The following is a 22,786-nucleotide window of genomic DNA, read 5'->3' as shown; positions in this document are numbered from 1 at the left end:
TCCAAGGACAGCTCGAAATATATGCCAAGCCTTCGACAAGTTTACTGTTCCATTGAGCGAGTGGCACAGCAGCTGCCAATCTTGGAGAGCGAGCTGCATAGTATACTGCTCGACCTCTTGAGTAATGCTGGTGAGGGCGTGCCTACGGTGGGATGTGCGACCAGAGCGGCGGTACGCCTTGAGAGCACGAAGCCTACGATTCCACAGACTCAAAAGGTGGGAGTCCGGCTTCGGGGCATCGTATTTAACTGAAAGCTTCGTTGTGGCTTTCTTCTTGGCACCGGTGATCTGAGTAATGAGTTCGTCTAATTCTGTGGGAACGTTCACCTCACCGAGCATTCTGCGAAAATCGTCCCATGAGACATGCTCCTCTATTCGATGGAGTTGTTGCCGCTTTAGTGACTTTCGCCCTCGAGGGGCCCATGACACCACCACGGGATAGTGATCACTGCCCATGACATCATCAGCCCGTGACCATATGATCTCATTAGGATGGAAAACAAGTGTCAGGCATGGAGAAGTGTCTTGCTGACCTTTGTGCTGGCCACAGCGACTGGGAAGCGTAAGGTCGTTAACGATGGTCAGTTTGTCTTTGACAATGTGCTGCCATAGATGCCTTCCCCTAGCATGTTAGCGATGATATCCCCAGCTGGTGTGCATGACATTAAAATCACCCCCAACTATAACGCGATCCTGAGGATATATCCTTAAGAAGTGTTCTATAAAAGATATCTCTACTCGATATGTCGTAGTACCGAAGGATCTGGCATGAACCGAAAAAACCAATGCTTGTTGGTCCCCTTCTAATGTAAGGCGCACTCCCGCTACCTCTTGCGTCTGCGTGCACCACGCGGACGTATCAAGCTCGGTGTGGGCAGCGCGAGAGAGAACAAGTACGCATGCCTGCCCATAGGCTACTGGATTCGCGGATCGCGATCCTGGCCCAGGACGTCGGTGCTCTATGGAAGGGGTGCAGTAAGGTTTGTACCCTATTAGATTGGGCCTATTAGTACCAGTCTCCTGAAGCAGGATAGCTAGATGAAGCGTCGGCGTGATGGACAGTCTCCTTTGAAGTTCTGCTTGTTTGCGACGGATTCCCCGGCAGTTCCATTGTAAGAACCGTATAGGAGAGTCCGCAGCAAAAATGTCATGAGGTTTCGCGCTAGTGCCCGCCATTTTGAAACTGGAAGGTGCGCGGAAGAGAAGATGATGTGTGCCCAATTCCGGGCTCTTGATTCGGAGAAGCCTGCGACAGTCCTAAGAGTGGAAGCATGCGCTTGATCACCTCAGCAGTGACCATTTCGATAATGTGCTTGAGTTGGTCTTCATCTAAGTGCACCGTGGGTGAGCGATATTGCGCCAGATGCGTTTCTGAACCGCGCTGTGTAGCACGGAGAGTTTCAGCATAAGCACGGTGTATGTGTGCTTGCTTTGGCGCCGTCGCGGAATGCTCAAGAGATCCCGTTATAGATGGAGGTGTGGCATTCCTTAGACTAGTGCTCAAAGTTTGTGTTGAGCGGCCGTGCGCATTTTTCCCTCTAGTTTTATGTTCACTGCCTCGTTCCTTTGGTAACGGCTGACTTTGTATTGGAGGGAAGTCCTCCTTAACAAGCACAATTTGCTCCGAGGGTGATCGCTGTGCGCTGGCAGGGCTCTTGTGCGCAGCCGTCGAAAACGTTTCGTTGCCATGTAGAAGCTCGGCTTGTTGCTTGCGCTCCTTTCGTCGCGATACTCGGATTCGGCGGACAATGCCGTTCCTCGGGGTTTTGGTAGCCTGTCGCCGAACAGGGCACTTCGCGTCTGTAGCTACGTGATGACCTCCGCAATTACGGCATAGTGGTTCTGTCGGGCATACCTCGAGATTGCCATGTGCGGGGCGACCGCAGAACGAGCATCGACGTTGGTCGACTAGTGGACACGAATTTGTCCTATGTCCGATTTTATGACAGGTCTCACATATGACAGATTTCGGGTGATAAGGTATGACCGGCAGGAGTATGCTGTATAGATGGATTTTGCGGGGAAGGCTGGAGCCCTCAAATGTTATGAGATCTGCTCCGTTCTTGCCCATTGGTCTGGCACTGATTACCTTGCACGTGTAGCACGTGAGGTTGGCCATGAGCTGTTCGCTTGTTAGCCCGTTGGCACGATATATGACCCCGCGGATCTGGCCGGAGCGAATGGTTTCATAGGCTTGTATAGATGTAGGCTTTCTAGAAATTAAGACAGACTGCAGTCCTAGAAGATGGTCCCTGGCATGCGTATGCGATACGTCGACCGCAAATTGATTGCTTCTTTCAAGAGGCGGTACTTGAAAGCCTGAGTGAAAATGGATTTTTTTGAAGCTCATCGGCAATGGCTCTGTGCAGCCAGTGTGCGGGGAGTGAGCCTAGTTGTCCAGGTGAAGTTAGCTTCATTATCACAGTATGTTTAACACAGGTTGGATCGGCAGCTGTAGCTTTGTTCTTTCGCCTAACAGGCTGCTAGTCATCCTCTTCAGAGTGGTCATTATCAGCCGAGTGATCGGTTCTGCCGAATGTGGTGACCATGGGGGCCGAGGAAGGGCCCCGCGATTGAAAATGCGTATCCGCGTAGCAACCATTTATTGCTGTCTGCGAGCGGCCAAATTTTACGCAGTGTCGTTTGTTCACCTAGCGAGCGTTTTCTTGAGTTATCTGAGAAGTGCCTAACCCCATCCTAGGCTGCTTGGCAAATTTTGAAAATGGAAAAGTGCAAGATCCTACCTGAGAATGGTTATTTCCAGGCATGTTTTCCGTGGAAAGAACAGAGAAGGGATTGGAGACAGGTATCGCCGCAACCACTTGGCTGGATTCGTCGTCCGTCATGCTTGCGTCGGCGTCAAGCACAGCGACAGATTGCGCCGCGTTATTTGTGCCGCTACGAAGCGATGTTGCCTCGACGGCTTGCTGCGGCTCCCCGGGAGCCATGTTGGCGGCATCGGCGGCGGACGTATCGGATGTATCCGGATGGTTTCCTGTGGTAGTCTTCGACATGGAAGCGTTGAAACTGTTGTCCACAGGTGACAAGGAACACGATGGCACTGGCCCATCCATTTTTAGGAGCCTAGCCCAAAAACGTCTGGGCCAAAAAGCTTCGAAAAGTCGGAGCGATGCGAACGTGCGTCAGTTCGAGACGGCTGCTTGCAGCGCCCCCATTCGGGGATCTTTAGTCTTCATTTTTCGTATTGCTATTGAAGACGGGCGTGTACTACATCCGCTACGTTTGCGGCTTGTTTCTATTAGATACGGAAGACGGTGCTTAGCCAGAGAGACAGAGGCGCCCGACTTATAAGAGAACGACAAGCCACGCAGGAAGCACCATGTCGACCGGCAAAGTGCCACTTCAGTCCAGTTCGTGTCCAGTTTAGAGGCTTATAAACACAAGCCTACCCTCAACCATCCACCCGCTACACTTCTGGTTCTCGATAAAGCAAACTCCTCAAGCAACGAGTCCACAAACAACGCGCTTCAGCATGGCGTTGATGTTCAAAGCGTCCTTACTTGTAATGAATCATCATGACGCTCAAAGTTACTCCTAGGCGCCTTTATATTTGGTATAACTTCTAGTGGTGAGCGAAAGTCTTTTTTTACGTATATGTCATTGGAGAGTTGCTTTCCTCGTAGGAACCATCAACTTTGCAGAATATGCATTACTTTTCCTGCAAACAAATTAGCAGCCACCTCTTGCACAGTTCTCGCTTGGTACTAATATCGTTACTTCAACCATGTAGCGGCCATTAACAATCTTGGAAAGAGGTAATAGCCCAGAATGCATCCCTTCGAAGGTTCCTGTGATCAAGCATTGGGCAAAACCACAGCATCGTGAAATCGAAGGATGTTGGCAGAAGAAATATAAAAAAAACGGCCTAAATAATAGTCCTTAGCCCTGATTGAAGGGGTGTGTGTACAGCGAAAGATGGTCGGCATCGCGGGAAAGCATAGCACACCCGTCTGTGCAGTGCAGCAGCTGGACAGAGCCGTCATACACGAGGACCTCTAGCACCATCTCCTCGTGTACACCGATGGCTCAGTGGCCCGCGACAGCTGCTCGTCGCAGCGGCGGCTTCTATCCCCGCCTTGTGACTGCACAGCCAGGAACACGCAACCTTCCTGTGCTCTGCCACCATGGCGGAATTGATGGAGATCCGGCTCGGGCTCGACCTGCTGCTCACACTCGTCCCTCTGCCGCCCAGAAGTGCTCTGCTGTGGGACTCCCGCGCCGCCATCAGCAGCCTGCAATCTAACATGCGCGGTACCCCACTAGTGCGGGACATTCGCTCGCGCAGAGACGATGAGCCGTGCGTGCACAGTGCGTGGCCGTTCACTGCGTCATCGCCAGCAACGAACAAGCTGACGACCTCGCGACCGCCGCATATCAACTACCTCCCAGCGTGCCCCTCGTGCTGGAGGACGTGCGTGAGGTCATCCTGGACTATCTCCAAAAGCAGCACCTCGACCCACGCATCGCAGGAGGTGAGCGCATCGAGAGCATCACCGGCTGTCGCGCACTTACGCGGTCGCAACGTGCAATGATCCTCCGCGCGCCCATTGGCTGCGTGTGGCCCGGAGAACGACGGGAACGTCACGGAATCGCGACGAGTTATGTGCGTGACGCGTGCGGTGCAATGGAACCACTGCAGCATATGGTCCTTCGCTGTACCGCGTTCGCCGATGCTCGTCGCGATATGCTTGCGGCCTATATGGCGCTGGGCATACTATCAGACTCCCTCAAGACGCTATTGCGGCCGCAGAGCAGTGCGCGCCCGTGAGCGAACCTTGGTGATGCCGTGTGCATTCCTCGAACAGACGGCCTTAACATGCCGTCTATTCTCCGCCAGGTAGTTACACGCAGTGACCGAATGCTGCGCGAGTGCTACCTTGGGCGATTAACAACTGGACGCCCCACTCCAGTTGTGGTCAAGATAGTGCTGTGCTCGTATGTTTTTATTGCTCCATCATGAGCTAATCATGCGCACAAGATGTACCCATTTCTTAATGTGTAAATAGTTGGTGTATATTATCTCTGCCCCTATCTTCTCTTGCTGTCCCTTCACCTCTTTTATTTCGTTTCTCCATTCTGCCTGCGGTCCTTTATTTCAACTGCCCCAGCCCAGGCGCTTCAGTATCGATGGCAGATGTCGGGGGTAGCATAAATCTCTTCATTCATTTTCGTTATTGTTTTAATAAAACTACTTTCTAATACTACTTTTAAACTACCATTTTTAAATGCGTTATCCTCAACTGCCTTGAATTGCGTTGCCGTGTTTAATAAATAAGTTTTGTTTTAAGAATTTGGAGTTGCTGCCCCAACCGGCAGCGTGCCCCCGGACGAGCGGACGAAGACCCGGAGTGCTCTTCGTACTGCTAACCGGCGTATATACGGTCACTTTCCAACGTACCACTGTCATTCATCGCTCGCGACGAGCAACCGACCAGCTCAATCCGGCCATCAGAGAAGGGCAGGAAAGTTTAACTGGGGCCGTGACCAAGATTCTGGGAAGTTTACCTGGTGCCGTGACCCTGATTGGAAATTATTAACTGGTGCCGTGACCAGGACTGTGGAAAGTTCTATTTAACGGTTTACTAAGATCACATAAATGCATTGTTGGTACCGATGCTACAAGAATTCTGTTTTTAAAGTTCTCGAACCTGCTTCTACAGGTCCTCATTTGTCGTCTTTCTTCGGGCTGGTATTAAACATAAAGTGGTTTTGTTCATTACACCCCCGTACGAAGGAGAAGATCATCCGCAAACCACGGTGAAGCCGGCAGCAGTACCGATGGCAAAAGGTTTCGAAACTTTCTCTCATACAGTATCCGAAAGAAAAAAATCTTTTTAATCCCGGAGCTCCCCGCGTAATCCGAATCAACGGCAAAAACGCGGAGTAGGAAGCAGAGCACAAGTAAGGTGCATGCACATTGACGCACAAGGATTTCATTGAGTACCGGATAAATATTGATATTGTAGAGAAACCGTCGAATAGCTTCATACGCAAATTAATTGTGATGCTACGCTTTAATATGGTAGCGTCAGTGAAAAGTCTCTTCCAAATACCTGAAGGTAAACCGCAGAGACATAAACATCGAAAAGATCAGAGACGCAGAAGATGTGTTTGCAGTTTCCTCTCATTCGCAGCTATCACAGAGTGAGCTGCGTGTCAGCCGCGTCGCAAATTTAGATATGTCTAGTTTTTTTCCTCCAGGAACAACCTACTAACCTAAAAAACGCAATTAAAATCAGAATGCCGCAGAGCCTGTATAGAGCACTCTCTGTAACACCCTTTGCAGTGTATGGGCTTGCTAATAATAGACACGTGATTCTGAAGTAAGCACTAGTTCTGCTAACATGCACGAAAATAATTTACCAACCTATAGCCCTCACTGCTGATTGCACATTTGCTGAGCACTGGTAGCGCATATATGTTTTTTAAGCAGTTAACGTAGATGTGCACATGGTCGTCGAGGATTTTTGCTTGAGTAAACACCTTAATCCTCTGTTAGTCTTCTCCGCCCAACGTCTCCTGATCTGCACTGAGTACCTGAGGCTAATTACCTAGACATTAGTTGCCCAGAGGTCTACCTTCTACATATATAGCTACGAATAATCAAGGAATGTATAAATGCACGAAGTCAGACAACTTGATGAAACCTTGCATTCGGATGTCCATCGCCATGAAACTAGACAGCACCACGATCGATAAAAGCAGCTCTTCTATAATGATGTCTGCAATGAAGCGCACACGGAGGTCCCTCTGTTTCACTTAACGCATGTAATGTATGTCAGTGGTGGTGACATGTAGAGAACATGTTCAGGAACATGGAAAAGTCCTCTTTTTCACTGAAAGTGTTTTTTGTGTCCGGCTGATACGAGTATATTGTGTTCATCCAATTCAGCGCTCGTGTTGCGTGTTCTTTCAGACTTCGTATTATAGCGCCCTATTAACAATGCATACCCGAAACCAACTCCCCCAACTTTCTGTTCTGCACTGACTGTGCGTGCGCACACGAACGAGGGTATACGGGGTGTTTTCCTTCGAAAAACGTGAAATATTTGTCGATGCGTCCTCGGCGTGCGGATTATGCGAAAAAAGGGCAACTTCAACTCTGGAGGACTGGTTGAAAAGAACCTATATCACTAGTAGCAACGAATTAAGCTTAGCGCACAAAATTATAATGAGGAATTAGGGGCCCTCAGAATGAAGGCAAAAACAGTTTTGAAAGTTTTAATCTTTATAATATTTCTAAATCAACGTTGCAAGTATCGAGAGCGGAATTCTGCGCTCAAAACAAGCCGATACTTAAACCAAAACCGCGAAGTGCGCCGGAACAAGTGTGGCCAAACTTTACGACAGCGCGGACGCGTTAAAACGACTGACCACACAGCAGCGTTTCGCGGTCGTCCTAAGACGCAATGAGCGATGCCGACCTCTGTCACACGGTGATAAGGCAGGGGAAGTGAGAGACTGCTTTAGCCGAATCTTCTTCTTTGCCACCGCGCAGTATGGGCCATGCCCGCACCAGCGGCGTCCTGGCGTACGTGGTCACGTGCTCTTCCCGCCTTGACGTCGGTTAGTCGCCTCCGAGGTCACTTCCGACACGAAAGTGCACTCTGCGTTATCAGCGAGGCTTGGCTGGCGTGGTAGCTGCGTTTTCCTTTTCGGTTTTTAAAGTTTGACAGTTATCAAGTCCAGTTGTAATCACCGGCAATGTGCTTCGACCGCGTTGTTTAGTTTACTATACGAAACACAGCCAAGCCGATGGTGTCATTGCTCTCAGTTGCTGCATTCGACATATTGCTCTAATCTTTCTAATCTAATTGCTGGAATCTTTATTATTGAGTTTGACAATACTGATTTAATTTTTTTAAAAGCAGCAAACTTTGTTAATCCAGTACGTATTAGCATATAAAGTCCTCGTGAAGGTATCCGCTTCTTGAGCTTGTCTGACTTACATGGCTTGCCTCTCTTTCCTCTTACTGTGGAATGCGCCCATAGTGTCATGAAGCTGGGCGTCCTCCTCGAACCGTATGTCTACGTTACGCTAAACAAAAGGAAGTACATGATCGCCTGATACAGAACTGCATTATAGGTATGTGTGACAATGTATCACTGCTGTAGCGTTTTTCTTTGCTAAGTTTACTCGAATTGCATTATCTTAAATCCTCCCAAAATGCTTTTTGAAGTAAACCGGCCGTGAGTGACCACTGAAGGCTCATCAAGCTTACAGCAAGAGTGACGTCGGCGAAGGACGTTTCTGCTTAGCGGTGTCTCGACAATGGGAGCCATTTCAGAGCAAGCGATTTATTTGTATTGGTGCCCAGAGAGATTCCTGTCTATCTCCGAGTCTAGAGAATATTGTCACGTAGTGGTGACGGCAGTCGAAGCAGCGATGAAGGCGGGCAAAAGGTTCTTCTAAAAGAAAACTTTATTTGGCTGACTTGCACCCAAAATGAACTGCATCACTCGGCGGCGAAGCGACAAGCGTGCTCGGCGGTCGTCGAACAGAATGCCCGCCGCTGTCGGCCGTGCTCAATGTAACGCTGATAGCGAACTTTCGAGATAAAGCGTGCAAAGTTACTAGAACATTCCGGATCAACGTAGAATCTGCTCTGCCTGGCTGCGATCAATCGAGATAAATCTAGTCGTGTCTTGCGTCGCAAACAAAGCGATAAAGTTGTGTGGCGGCAGATTTGAAAAACGAACCAACACTGCAAATATTCGCGGCATTACACCCCTCTTAAAGAAGCATCGACCCGATTCATTAAAATAAATAATGCGACTAGTAAGAGAAAAAAAAGCGGATCTTGCGAAAAAAGAGCATGGAAATGCAGCGGCCTTTAACGCGCATAATACGGCTTCAGACGGACTACATGGACAACTTCTGGTCGTACGCGGCATCGCTGAGATGCAGTCATTGCGTCAGGAATGACTTCATAATCCAGCTCACCTAGCCGACGAAGAACCTTGTACGGGCCGAAATAGCGGCGCAAAAGCTTCTCACTCAATCCACGGCGGCGAATGGGCGTCCACACCCAGACTTGGTCTCGTGGCTTGTATTCCGCGTTGCGTCTTAGTAGGTTGTAGCGTCTGGCGTCGGACCGCTGCTGATCTTTGATCCGTAATCGGGCAAGCCTTCGAGCTGCTTCAGCGCGTTGAAGGTAGGCGGCAACGTCGACGTTCTCTTCTTCTGTAACGTTGGGCAGCATGGCGTCTAGTGAGGTCGTGGCCTCCCTGCCATGGACGAGCCTAAAAGGCGTCATCTGGGTGGTCTCCTGCACTGCGGTGTTGTAGGCGAAGACGACGTTAGGCAGGATGACATCCCAAGTTTTGTGTTCGGCATCGACATACATGGCGAGCATAACGGCAATGGTTTTGTTCGGGCGCTCGGTCAGTCCGTTGGTCTGCGGACGGTATGCAGTTTTCCCCCGGTGGCTGGTTTGGCTGTAACGCAGGATGGCTTGCGTTAGTTCCGCCGTGAATGCTGTACCACTGTCCGTGATGAGCACATCGGGGGCGCCGTGTCGAAGAAGAATGCATTCAACCAAAAATTTGGCGACTTCTGCTGCTGTTCCGTTCGGTAGGGCTTTCGCCTCGGCGTAGCGGGTCAGGTAGTCGGTCGCTATGATGATCCACTTATTTCCAGAAGTTGATGTTGGAAAAGGGCCAAGCAAGTCCATTCCAATCTGCTGAAAGGGCCTTGAGGGAGGTTCAATGGGATTCAGAAATCTTGCTGGTCGTGTGGGAGGGGTCTTTCGTCGCTGACAATCTCGGCAGGATTTCACATAGTGTGCGACATCGGCAGACAGTCGGGGCCAGTAATACTTGTCTTGAATGCGGCGGTGGGTGCGAGTAATCCCGAGATGTCCAGCTGTCGGCTCGTCGTGCGAAGCCTGTAGAACTTCTTCGCGGAGACAAGCAGGTACAACAAAGAGGTAGGCTGTTTTGCTCGCTGCAAAGTTCTTTTTTACGAGAATCTCATTCTGATCACAGAAGGAAGACAGTCCTCGCTTTAATGAAGCGGGGGATGAAGAAACCTTGCCTTCCAGGTACTCGATGATGCGTTTTAGGTCGCGGTCCGAGAGTTGCTGCTGGGCAAAAGAGCTGGGGCTGATGGCTTCCAGGAAGGCGTCCTCACCGTCGTCCGGCGGCGGTGTATATACAGGGGCTCGTGAGAGGCAATCGGCGTCAGAGTGCTTGCGTCCGGACTTTTAAACGACGGTGACGTCAAACTCCTGGAGACGCAGACTCCATTGAGCTAGTCGGCCAGAGGGGTCCTCCAAATTGGCGAGCCAGCACAGCGCGTGGTGATCGCTGACCACCTTGAATGGTCGTCCGTACAAGTAGGGGTGGAATTTTGACGTGGCCCAGATGATGGCAAGGCACTCCTCATTTGTCGAATAGTTAGCCTCGGCCTTGGAAAGGGAACGGCTAGCGTATGCAATGACCTTCTCCAGCCCGTCGCTTTTTTGAACGAGAATGGCACCTAGGCCCAAGCTGCTTGCGTCGGTATGAACTTCAGTATCGGCGTTTTCATCAAAATGCGCGAGGATCGGTGGGTACTGTAAACGACGCTGAAGTTCCTTGAAGGCTTCTGCTTGCGGCGCTTCCCATTTAAACGGCACGTCTGTTTTCGTGTGTTGGGTCAGAGGCTCGGTGATGCGCGAAAAGTTTTTCACAAATCGTCGGTAATATGCGCACAGTCCGAGAAATCTGCACACTGCTTTCTTATAGGCCGGCGGTGGAAACGGTTCAATAGCTGCTGTTTTCTGCGGGTCTGGGCGTACTCCCTCATTGCTAACGATGTGGCCTAGAAATAGTAGCTCTTCGTAGGCAAAGTGGCGTTTCTCTGCCTTCAAGGTTAGGCCAGACGACTTGATGGCGTCTAGTACTGTTCGAAGTCTTTTGAGGTGCTCTTCAAAGTTCGAGGCGAAGACAACAACGTCATCTAAATATACTAGACAAATTTGCCACTTCAGGCCTGCCAGCACTGTGTCCATTACTCGCTGAAACGTGGCTGGTGCGGAACAGAGACCAAATGGCATCACCTTGAACTCAAACAGCCCATCCAGAGTTATGAATGCTGTCTTCTCGTGATCTCTTTCGTCGACCTCAATTTGCCAGTATCCGCTCTTGAGGTCCATCGATGAGAAATATTTGGCGTTGCAGAGGCGGTCCAGTGTCTCGACGATGCGGGGGAGGGGGTAGACGTCGTTCTTTGTTATGTTGTTCAAGCGGCGGTAATCCACGCAGAATTGAAGTGCGCCGTCTTTCTTTCTCACTAGAACAATCGGTGCCGCCCATGGGCTGTTTGAAGGCTGGATGACGTCGTCGCGAAGCATTTCTTCGACTTGGTCCCGGATGGCTTGTCGTTCTCGCGGTGACACACGGTAGGGGCTTTGACGGAGAGGTCGGACGTGCTGGTCCATTATAAGGCGATGCTTGGCAATCGGCGTTTGTCGGATCTTCGGCGATGTCGAAAAACACTCACTGTAGCTTCGAAGCAGATTGCGAATCTGGTCTTGTCTGTTCCGGTGCAGGGCTGGGTTGATGTCGAAAGTGGGCAATTTCTCTTGGTCAAGCGAATCTTCTGCGGAGGGGTCGGAGAGGGCAAAGGAGTCTCGTACGTCGGATATTTCGTCGAAGAAAGCAATCGTCGTTCCTCTGTTAATATGTCGGTATTCTTCGCTGAAGTTAGCAGTACTTCGGCCTGGCCATTGCGCAAATGTGCGATACCTCTTACGATGCTGATTCCTTGGTCTAGAAGCAACTGCATGTTTCCCTCGCTAATGGCTTCAGCGTTAATGGCTTTTGTGGCGCCCACAGTCACGATATCGTTTGAACGGGGTGGGACGCTCACTTCTTCCTCCAGGATACTCAGGGCAACTTGATTTTTGCGAGTTTTCATCGAAGCGATGGCTTCGTCCGTCGAAAGCGTGATAAGCTTGGATCGCAGGTCGATGATCGCCTGATGCTCATTAAGGAAATCTATACCCAAGATCAGTTCGCGGGAGCATTGCGGTAGCACAACAAAGGTCGCAGGATAGGTATGTCCTTTGACAGTCACTCGTGCTGTGCATCGTCCTGATGGCGTAATGAGGTGGCCCCCAGCGGTGCGAATTTGTGGGCCGTCCCAAGCCGTTGTGACTTTTCTGAGCTGCGCAGCGAATGTTCCATTCATCACCGAGTAATCGGCTCCTGTGTCGACTAGAGCGGTAACTTTCCAGCCGTCGATAGTCACTTCTAAGTCGGAGGTCCGTGCATTGCATGTCGCTCTCGGCGTCGGGTCAGGGCTTCGTCGCGTATGCGAGTCGCGGGTGGGGCGTGTGGTCGAAGCTCTTCTGGGTGGCGACGTCGTTTTCAAGGCAGCTTGCGTCGTGGTCGGGGTTCTCATTGTGTGCGGCGTTGGTTCAGCGAATGTCGGTTCTTCATGCGGCGTCGCGGGTGCAGCGTCTTCATGGGGCGTGGTCGGTGGAAGATCTTTTGCGTTTCGCTCGTAGCAACCTCACCTCCAGAGGTTGCTGCCTTTAGTTTCCCCTACGGGGGCTGGGAGACCTTCCTCGTACCGCGGCTGTGTAGCTGCGGCGTGGCGACGCAAAGCATGAGGTTGACGGCGATGGTGAGCGCGAAAAGCGGTTCGGCGTGTACTCTTCTCGACGCAGGTAGTCGTCGATTTCCTGCGGACGTTGTCCGAAGCGTTGTCGTGGAGTGTTAACGGCAAATCCTCGAAGTCCGATACGTCGGTACGGGCAGTGACGAAGAATGTGGCCGGCCTCACCGCAATGGAAGCACAACGGCCGGTTGTCGAAAGTCCTCCACGCGTCGCATTTCCAGGGGCTTGAGCGTCGGTCATAGGCTGGCCGGGCGGGGGCTGGAAGGCGGCGTTCTAGAACAAGTGGCTCATCTCGGGGAGGACGTGGTGGTTGTCGTTGTGGCTGCGCAGTCCTTACGGCAGCGGCGTAGGTCATTTCCTGGGGATCTGTGACCGTAGGGGTGCCAAGTGCCTGTTGCACTTCTTGCCGTACCACATCCATCAGAGTCGCTGCTTGTGGCTTTGGGGAGGATGGCAGTAATCGGTTTAGCTGCTCTCGGACGATTTCGCGGATAACTTCACGCAAGCCGTCGCTGGTAGTGGCCGGCGTGTCTGAACGGATTGCACAGGCAGAGGAAGGGCGATTGTACTGCCGAGCTCGGACGTCGAGGGTCTTCTGAATCGTGCAGGCTTCTTGCATGAATTCATCTACTGTTTTTGGCGGCTGGCGGACGAGGCTGCAAAAGAGTTGTTCTTTTATGCCGCGCATTAAAAACTGAACTTTCTTTTCTTCGGTCATCTCGGGGTCCGCGCGGCGAAATAGGCGCTTCATCTCCTCGACGTAACCGCGGACGGGCTCATTCGGAAGCTGGATCCTGGACTCGAGGAGTCGTTCGGCTCTTTCTTCCTTCACGACACTGGTGAATACCTTCAATGATTCTCTCTTGAATAGCTCCCATGTCGGAAGGGACGACTCGTAGTTTATTACCACGTGCGTGCGGATCGAGACATCCAATGTGAAAAACACGTGTCCAATTTTTGCTGCATCATCCCACTTGTTGAATGACGCCACGCGCTCAAATTGGTCCAACCATTCTTCAGGATCTTCGCCTAGGGATCCATTGAAAGTTGGCGGCATCCGCGGCTGCTGTTGTATGGTCAGTGTCGACATCTTCGGAGAGGTTGCGGTGCTCGTAGCAGCGTCTTTTCGCTGTCTGGTGCGGTCCGGCAGTTTCCCGAACTCACGCTCGTCTCCCTGGAGACGTCGGCTGGCTCGCTGAGCTGCTGGCTCGTCCTCGGGTGCGAAGCGCTGAGGGCTGGCTTCTCGACTTGACGGGGGCGTCCGGAACATGGAAGGCGCTCCCCGCACCTCCACCAGATGTCACGTAGTGGTGACGGCAGTCGAAGCAGCGATAAAGACGGACAAAAGGGTCTTCTAAAAGAAAACTTTATTGGGCTGAATTGCACCCAAAATGGACTGAATCACTCGGCGGCGGCGAAGCGACAAGCGTGCTCAGCGGTCGTCGAACAGATTGCCCGCTGCTCTCGGCCGTTCTCAATTTAAAGCTGATAGCGAACTTTCGAGATAAAGCGTGCAATGTTACTAGAACATTCCGGAACAACGTAGAATCAGCTCTGCCTGGCTTCGATCAATCGAGATAAATCTAGTCGTGTCTTGCGTCGCAAACAAAGCGATAAAGTGGTGTGGCGGCAGATTTGAAAAACGAACAAACACTGCAAATATTCACGGCACTATCCAAGGAATCCTCATCAGTCTCTCAAGGGATTTCGTCCAGTTGGCACCTACTGGAACGTTCGGTGTGATGGCTAAGCGACTCGCCAAAGGAAAGTTTCATGACGTCCATTTGAGGGCTTCGCTAGCAGAGCGATAAGAGCGCGAATTTTTAAGCGTGCTCGGCGGTTTCCGCGTTTTGGGCCTATTTATTTGTTTGATTTATTTATAACACCACAAGCCTTATTCAAGCTGATACAAATGTTGGCTAAGTGATGCCTACAAAAGAAACTGCGTGAACAAAATAGCAAGAACAGGAACAGAGAGGAACTGGCGAAAACAAGCTAACATCCACGTTGCAGCACTTTCATGGGCTAAGAAACTTTCAAGTGTTTCGCCAAGGACATCAGCATTTGGAGGGTTAACTTCGAATGGTCAAGACTTCCACGTTTAAAATGTCTTCGGGAGAGTACCGGACGCTTAAGCAATGCCCAGCTCCGTTTGGCGACAGCACAAAGATCTCGCCGGGCTCACCAAACACGACCACACATGCTCCGGACATGGATCGCAATTGATCACTCGTGATGTGTAGCTCCTCGTAGATTGAATTTGGCGCGTGCCGCTGCTTTGTGGAGCACTCAAAAGGGCTCCAAGGGCGCCTGTGCACCTGCTAATTTTAGTTGCTGATATCTTGCGCATATCTGTGCTGCCCCGCGACACCTGTCCAAGCGTTACGACGCGCATCAACTTGGTGAGCCGAGGAGTTCCTTAAAGGGCAACTGAAGAAGAAGTTTTAGAATTTAGAGACCTTAACGGCATAGAATGTGCTGACCTTGTAGGAGGAGCGTCCAGTGTCTTTTTGGGCTATCATTAAGAATGGGGACGTAACCACCGATTAAAATCGCGGTAGCGTTCAGGATTCTGCATAGTGTGCAGTAATGTGTGCGGGGTGCCTTATAACGCTATCTACAGTGCCGGTACATTTACAACTAATAATCGCCACCATAGAAGAAGAAAAATGAACGCCATCGAAGGCAGTGCCAGCGGTGGTTTTTGTGGCGGCATTCGACGGCGCACGGCTAATTGTGGGCGAAGGCAACGGAAATTTGAAATCTCCCATCCGTGTCGTCAAACCCGAGCTTCTCCACACTCGTGCAGCGCTGAGAGAAGAAAGCTGAAATTTACTCGTCGATTATGTCTCCAATTTAAATACCAGCGCAAAGAAATCTTCGCATTTTTCACCTATAACTCATATAGGTATGAATTACTAAATAGCGTGAGATTCACAAAAAGTGATGTAGCTGCCCTTGAACCTAGCTCTAGAGGGCGGCAACGGGCCCGCTAAATTTGACGGCAACTGTACGTGTTGCTAGGCCAAGCGTTACATCGCACATCAACATGATGAGCCGACAAGATGCTTGAGCTATTGCTTAAAAGAATAATTGTGTCTTAACGCTCCCAGTATAACATAGTTCATTTGTTATGATTATTACAGACGAAGTAACGGTAGGGTGTTTTCAACTTAACATCCTGCTTTGTATCTAATTCAATATGACCATGGTCGAAAATAAGTTTCATTGCAGCTGTTCTTCGGCGGAAAAACACCAGAATACATATCCTAATGCCGATGGTTGCTACGGTTTCGTGATGAGATTACTTAGATTGCGTTAACCGTATATTGATTCACATTGCATATTTTCTTTCTTCTCTATCTGATACACTTGACGCCGGGGCAATTTTATGCTCGGATATTCAAGGATAGCTCCCACTAATGGTCTGTAGGCAGTTCATTTGACATGTGACAGAGCCGGTGGCAGTATGCGACGGAGAAACCGTAGAGGCTTAAACGCGCGCCTCAATATGTTTTTAAAATGTATACGGTCTTGTGTTAGCTTGTCCCCTGGTACTTTGCTTTATCATCCGGTGGTATGGTACAAGTAAAGAACATGTAGTTGAAGGACAAGCGAATTTTTCTTGCTTTGTCCCACATATTCTCTGCAGGTGTGGAAGACTGCTCGGGCCTCACGGAGGAGGAAAGGACGTAACGTCCGCGCGAGCGCACGCCCAGTGACAGCGCATCGATGCTTTGCTTGCGTTCGAACCGCCTTCTAACCACCTCTGGTAGGTTGTGATCTCGTTCGAAGCTCTGCTTGGCGCGCGAGGGATACAGTGGGGCTTACAGTCTCTCCCAAACGTGCTCACCTGAAGAAAGACGGGCGGCAGGCTAGAGAACGCTTGTCCCAATTTTTACCCGATTGTGGGATGCGAACCAACCACCGCCCGTTGCCGTGACGAACGGCCAAATAAGAATGCCACGACTGCGGTGAGCCAGCCGGAAATACCCGGATTTGCCTCAGACAGCGCTGATACTCTGAAATTTTATTTTCAAAATGTCTAATGCCGTGCAATAAATTACATCGCTAACGACAACTGCACGAAATTAGCTATTCTCGAAGAAGTGGCACAATTATGACAATCGAAACTCCCGGCAGCTCTCTTCGTCGGTGCTGAAAGCCTATTTCTTGTGTCCAGGAAGACCAGATGCTTTAAACTGGGATATCATCGTGTGACATGTAATTCTGATTTTCCAAGTCTTCATCAATTGCAGGGAAAAAATGTTACAAGAATTAAATTGAAGTCCAGGAGCTGCCAATCACAGGAGTTAAGGTCCATCGCAAAGAATGTGCCTGTGTTCGCTATGGTTTCATTGCTTATTACGCGTAGGTGCGGACTTTTCCTGCGTGAGTATGCGCGCCAGGTTTGGCAACGTTGCCTGCTATTTATGTAAATGAGTATTGTGACTGTCACACTTCTAGGCGGGCACCAATGCGCAAGAGAATTCCAAATTAGCACTCTTGGTAGCACTGTGCACAGACCGCTTTACTACAGGTGTCTCTTCAGACCCACACATATAAAGACTGAGCAGGTAGAAGCTTTCTGTTCTTTTTGTTATTGATTGACGCCGACAACGTGTTTTCGGTGTTAACAGGTACAAAACTTGCGTCCTAAAGGAAGCAGCGTAACGCACGGTATGTTTGTTATAGCGCCAGACAAATGCACCTTTCTCTGGCACACGTTTCTTCATGTCGGGCTTTTGAACGAACAGACTGGTTCCACTGCGAATGTAACTAATACTGAACAGCATAACTTAATTAAATTAGGTATATTAGCGCACAGGCGCAAAAATAATTGTTGAATAGATCACCTTATTTTCTAAATTTAAATCTTATGTACAAAAGCCGAAAAGCAAAAAAAATAAAAATGTGCTATGGCTTTTCAGGTGCGGTGTTGGCTTGGTTAGCTTTACGAACATCATATATATCCAGCCCTTGCGGGGATCATGGCTGACGCAGGTGCCAACATCAATTTTCCTGCGCGAGCCAAACGCAGTTGGTTTTGTAAGAAAATTGGTTTTGAAGAAAGGTAATGACGCTTTAACTGCTTCACTTGACTTAGTGGAAATCCGAACCACGCCGTAAGGAATGGGATAAAGGAGAGAGTGAAAGAATAAAGAAAGAAAGAAGTGGAGAAAAGCCCAGGCACCTACTGCAAACCCAATTACAGACCTAGAGGAATGGGATAAGGATGAGGTGCAAACGTTGAATGCTTTTACGAAAGAGGTCCTCACGACAGAAGATTGCCTAGCGGTCGATCCGCTCCATCTACATTTATGGGAAGCAAGACGCTCATTTACAAAGAGATGGCGAAGACAACGGCTTAGCCGCAAACTCAAGAATAAAATAAAGGAGATAAACAAAAGGGCAGAATCCTACGATGTGCCCTTGGCCAGGCCGAACAAGAATACGATCTGCGATGGTGTTAAGGGGAAGCTAGGTGTGTCCCAAAGACTTGGAAGCTCCTGCGTGTCCTAATTGACGACCCCAACAGCAGCAAGTCGGCCACTAAAGACAGGTTCACGAAGATCGTACACACACCCCGGGTACGGACACAGAGTTGGTGGAAAAGCTCAAGACTAGGTATCTGTTATGGGGGTTATTCTTGTAATAACGCTCAAAGAGCTAGAAGCAGTAGTCGAACTCTAGCCCCAGCGTGCCAGCCCTAGCAGTCAGAGCTGTGACTCCCAACCCGCGGTGCATTAAGTCGCAACCATGGCGGGTTCTGGCCAGAGGGGACAAACACGAGTATACTACTCAGATGAGCGTTTATTGCTCCCGAGCAATACAATTAGCAGCAAGCAACAAAGCAACCGCCGCAACGAGTGTTCCGCCCGCGTACGGGGGTGAAAAGGACAAAAAGGGTGGAACGCACACAAAATGGTGGGGGAGGAAGGTTTCGCTCACCTCGCATGGCTCCTCGCTCAAGGCCCGCGGCGGTCAGTTCACACGCGGTGGCCGGGCGATAAGGGCAGCGGTCTCCGTGGCAGAAATGCGTCCGTGCGTGTGCACAGCTCCCGCCAGAAGACAAGTGGGGCCCGGGAGAACCGCGCGACTGCGCCTTCTCCCGGGCTGTGGAGAGGAGGTCTCTCCGTGCTAAGAGTGGAAAGAGGGAAGTTTCCTCGGCGGCGTCGCTGCGGGGGCGCGAAAGGGAGCGGGGGCGGTGTGAGTGCCCTCCCTCGCAAACCTCCCGAAAGGCGCGCGCATAACATCGCGTGATAATTACGCGCGGCCGTTACTATGGCACAGGGGATTCGCGTGTATCCCAACATCCCCCCTACTTAAAACTGCCCTACGGCCGATAAGCGATCGCGTTCACCGAGGGGTGTACCGAGTGGGGCCGGCGAAACGCCGTTTAGCTATAAAACCAAACAAGAAAAGTTTCAGCTCACAGCCACTGGTGCCGTCGTCGAAGGCAGTGGACACCAGGACAGGAATGCAGTGCAGACGACCGCCATGGACGCCCGTGGAGCGAAGCACTGAAGGGGGTCGCTGACCGCAGATCCCGCTTCAGAGGGCCAATCGGCCAGGGCAGCCTTCCCGGGACACGCGGGCGGCAGGCAGAGTCGGGGCAATTACACACCGTGTTGTCCCGTTGCACAGCGTACAGGAGGCCTCCATTCAGCTCGTGGCACCGTTCGCTCTTGGCTCGCCTTTTCCTCTCGGCGGGGCCGGCAAAGGCGCCTCGACCCATTTTCCCGCGGCCGCCGAGGGCTTGCGAGGCGGGCCCAGCAGGGTGCCAAGCTGCTTTCGTGGGCGAAGCCTCTGCCGCGGGGAACGGGGGACTCCAAGGCAGCTTCTTTGCTGAAGTATTCGCTGTGGAAGACGCTGGCGCCGGCTTCCCCGAATTTTCGCTCGTTCATCCCGCGGCCGAACGGAAGCTGTTTGTTTTCGGCCTGGTTGCTCGGTGGTGACAGCGGGCCCTTGGTTCTAGAATGCGGCCGCTCTCCGAACGGCCTGGCTTCAGATGTTCGAAGCAGCAACGGTCGTCTCAGCCTCCGTCAGCTCTTATCCGGGCTCGCGGCGAAGGCTGGCCTGCGGCTGCAAGGCTGTCTTTTCCTTCTATTTATTTTTACATTTAACTTTTTTTAGTTTACGTTAATCTAACCCCGTTTGGTCTTTTCCGAAGAGAAAGCGTGTGCTCGCTCTGGAAGTGACAGTGCGAAATACGGAAAGGGTGTTCCGTCCATATTAAACAAGATAAATTACTCCCTGCGCGTTGGCTATAGTTCTGCCGTGGGCGCAAGTTGTAACGAGGCGCTGGGCTCTCTTGTCGAGCCTTGCCTCTCGGTGCGGCTGCCTCCTGGAGAGAGAGGATGTTCTCCACCGGCCACTCGTTCCCTCTGTCAAAGTAGGGTTTGAGATCACAGACATCCACCGGTCCGCGGGTTGGTCTTAGCGACAAGTCCGCCAGCCTGTAGACGAGAGAGGAAAGTTTCTCCCGAACTACATACGGACCCGTTCATTACGGCGCCAGAGAAGCAGAGAATTTCTTACTGGCGTCGCTCAGGACGTGATTGTGCCTCAACACCAGGTCACATGAATTATAGTGAATTTCCCGCTGTGAGCGATCATACTGCGCCTTCAGCTTGGCCCGAGCAGTGCTCAGATTCCGGCGGGCTTTGTGTAAAGCCTCCGTCATCCTCGCGCGCAGTCCGCACGCGTAGTTGGCGCGTGCCTACGAATCAATCGGAGTGTTGCTGTGAACCAGGAGAGTAAGTTCTACCGGGTTCGTTAGCTCCCTGCCAAGGTTGAGAGCGGCAGGTGTGTACCCAGTCGAGCGGTTCACGGTCGACCGGAGAGCAAACCTAATCTCGGGGAGACAGGTGTCCCAGTCGCTGTGCGTCTCCGCAAATGCAACGAGCATGTGCTTGATGTTACGGTTGACGCGTTCCATGGGATTCGCCTGGGCATGGTACGTGGTTGTTCTCCTGTGCTTAATGCCAAGGGCCGCACAGGAGTCCACGAAGAGTTTGGCAGTAAAGTACGATGCATTGTCCGTTATCAATTGCCCGAGGTAGCCGAATCGTGTGACCACCTCGATCAGCTTCCCCTTGATTACGCGTGCCGTCAGCTTTCGAAGTGGGAAGAGTTCCACCCATTTGCTGAAATGGTCTGTGACAACGAGCAGGAAGTGTTTTCCACTCGAAGTCCTGGGGTAAGGTCTCATGACGTCACAAGCCGCAATTTGCCAAGGACCCTGGCTATTGATCAGCTGCATAAGCCCGGGTTGCGGAAATACGGCGGGGACAGCCTTCCGCCCCGCCCGCACTCCCACTCCGCGAATGCAGCGTTCCCGCTCGCTAACCGCGGAGGGGTTCGTGCTCGAGGGACAAAGGGAAGGGACGACACAGCGTTAACACTCATATGCTATTTATTACACTTGCAACTAATACACAGAGTGGGCCAGCTAGGCAACGAGGCATTCCTCAGAATAGAAGGCTACCTAAGAAGGACTTCCGACTTACCGGCTGGGGCAGGGGCGCGACTTCGGAGGTATCGGCGGCGAACGTTTGTATGCGCCGATAATAGGCTTCCGACTTACCGGCTGGGGCAGGGGCGCGACTTCGGAGGTATCGGCGGCGAACGTTTGTATGCGCCGATAATAGCGGCCGGGTTTTCCCGTGCGCGCGTATTTTTGGGGCAGAGCCATTCCCTAGCATTTGCTGGGGAAGGCGACCAGAGCGCGCGTTTGGTGCACTCACTTCGCTGCCTGGAACCAGAAGTCCAGCGGCAAGGCACAACGGATCCTCGTGCGCCTGCCGCGGAAGGTTACTGGAGCGTGCGGCTCCAACCGCTCGTGACGCAAGCCGGATGCCGAAGAGCTTTTCTGTCCGGTTCCGCAGATTCCGCCTTTTTCACTACGCGACTGCGCATGCGCCCATCTCCTGGCGGCGGTGTCGCGAAACATATTGGAAGGGTCGCGCGCCTCTCGAGACCGGCCGTGGAAGTGTAAACAAACCGGCTTCCTACGCGGGGTGCGTTGCTACAGCCGTCGGGCGTTCAGTGCGACGCATTTGGCAATGCCTACGACATGTGTTGCATACGGCTGCATTGCCCAATATGTAAAGGGAAACAAACTCGGATTTTTTCGCTTTCCGAACGCTTCCCTTAACCGCGTTCGACGCGAAGCGTGTATAAAAGCCGTTCGCCGGCTCGACGATTATGGCCGCCATTGGGCACCGTCAAGACTTTGCGGGAATCACTTTGTGACAGGTGCGGACGAGGTACTGTGGTTAAATGCGTGTGCAGTCCATCACGAAATGTTTTACTGATGGGCAGGAAGGCCTCGAATGTCACAGCGCACCCAGACTTCATTCCGATGATTTTTGCTTTCTCAAGCAACGGTGGAATTTCGGGTCTATCCCTCGTTGATCTAGGTACGTTATCTGACCGCTTTGAACACTCCGAGGGTTCTAACCCCAGGCGCTCTAAGATTTTCCTTCCAGTTTTGGTTTTTAAAAGGCACTGAGTTTACCGTCGAAGTGTTCGTAGGAAGACCTAGTGCGGTTTTGATCCCTTTTCTGATTATGATTTCAGTTTTGTCCTTTTCTGCTTTGGCCAATTTGAGATAGGGGCAACGTGTAGCACTCGACTTATAACGAAAGCCTGTACCAATCTTGTAAGATTGGCGTCCTTCATCCCCGCCTGCTTGTTTAAATGCGCTTATGTAGCCGGCACGTCTGGGTGGTACTCGCTTCAAGTCTCATGATAGTTTCTGCGTTTTTGCTATTTCCTTTTATGCGCAACGTTGTAACTCCAATACTGTCTACCGTCGGAATGGCATTTCCATTCACTCGTAAAGCAATATCAGAGCCCTTGCGATGGGAACTGTTTCTTTTCCTTTTTTTGAGGTGACAGAAAAAGAGCCTGTGATTTTTCTGCCGAGCGTTTTAACCCAATCAGCTCGCGATATTTTTCTATTACATCTATGGATCTCTGAACTGTGCTTTAAACCAGTTCATCGCTACTCCTGCTCTCCCACAACCGTCAAATCGTCCGCATATATGGTGTGATGCATTTTTGTGATCCCTTCCAGCTGCCCTGGAAGCCCAATCGTCGCTACATAAAACAGGGTCGGAGAGAGAACCGACCATTTCGGCGTCCCTCCAT

Source organism: Amblyomma americanum, chromosome 1, assembly GCF_052857255.1.
Source record: "Amblyomma americanum isolate KBUSLIRL-KWMA chromosome 1, ASM5285725v1, whole genome shotgun sequence".
In the NCBI taxonomy this organism is placed as follows: domain Eukaryota; kingdom Metazoa; phylum Arthropoda; class Arachnida; order Ixodida; family Ixodidae; genus Amblyomma; species Amblyomma americanum.
This window is presented reverse-complemented; position numbering follows the sequence as displayed.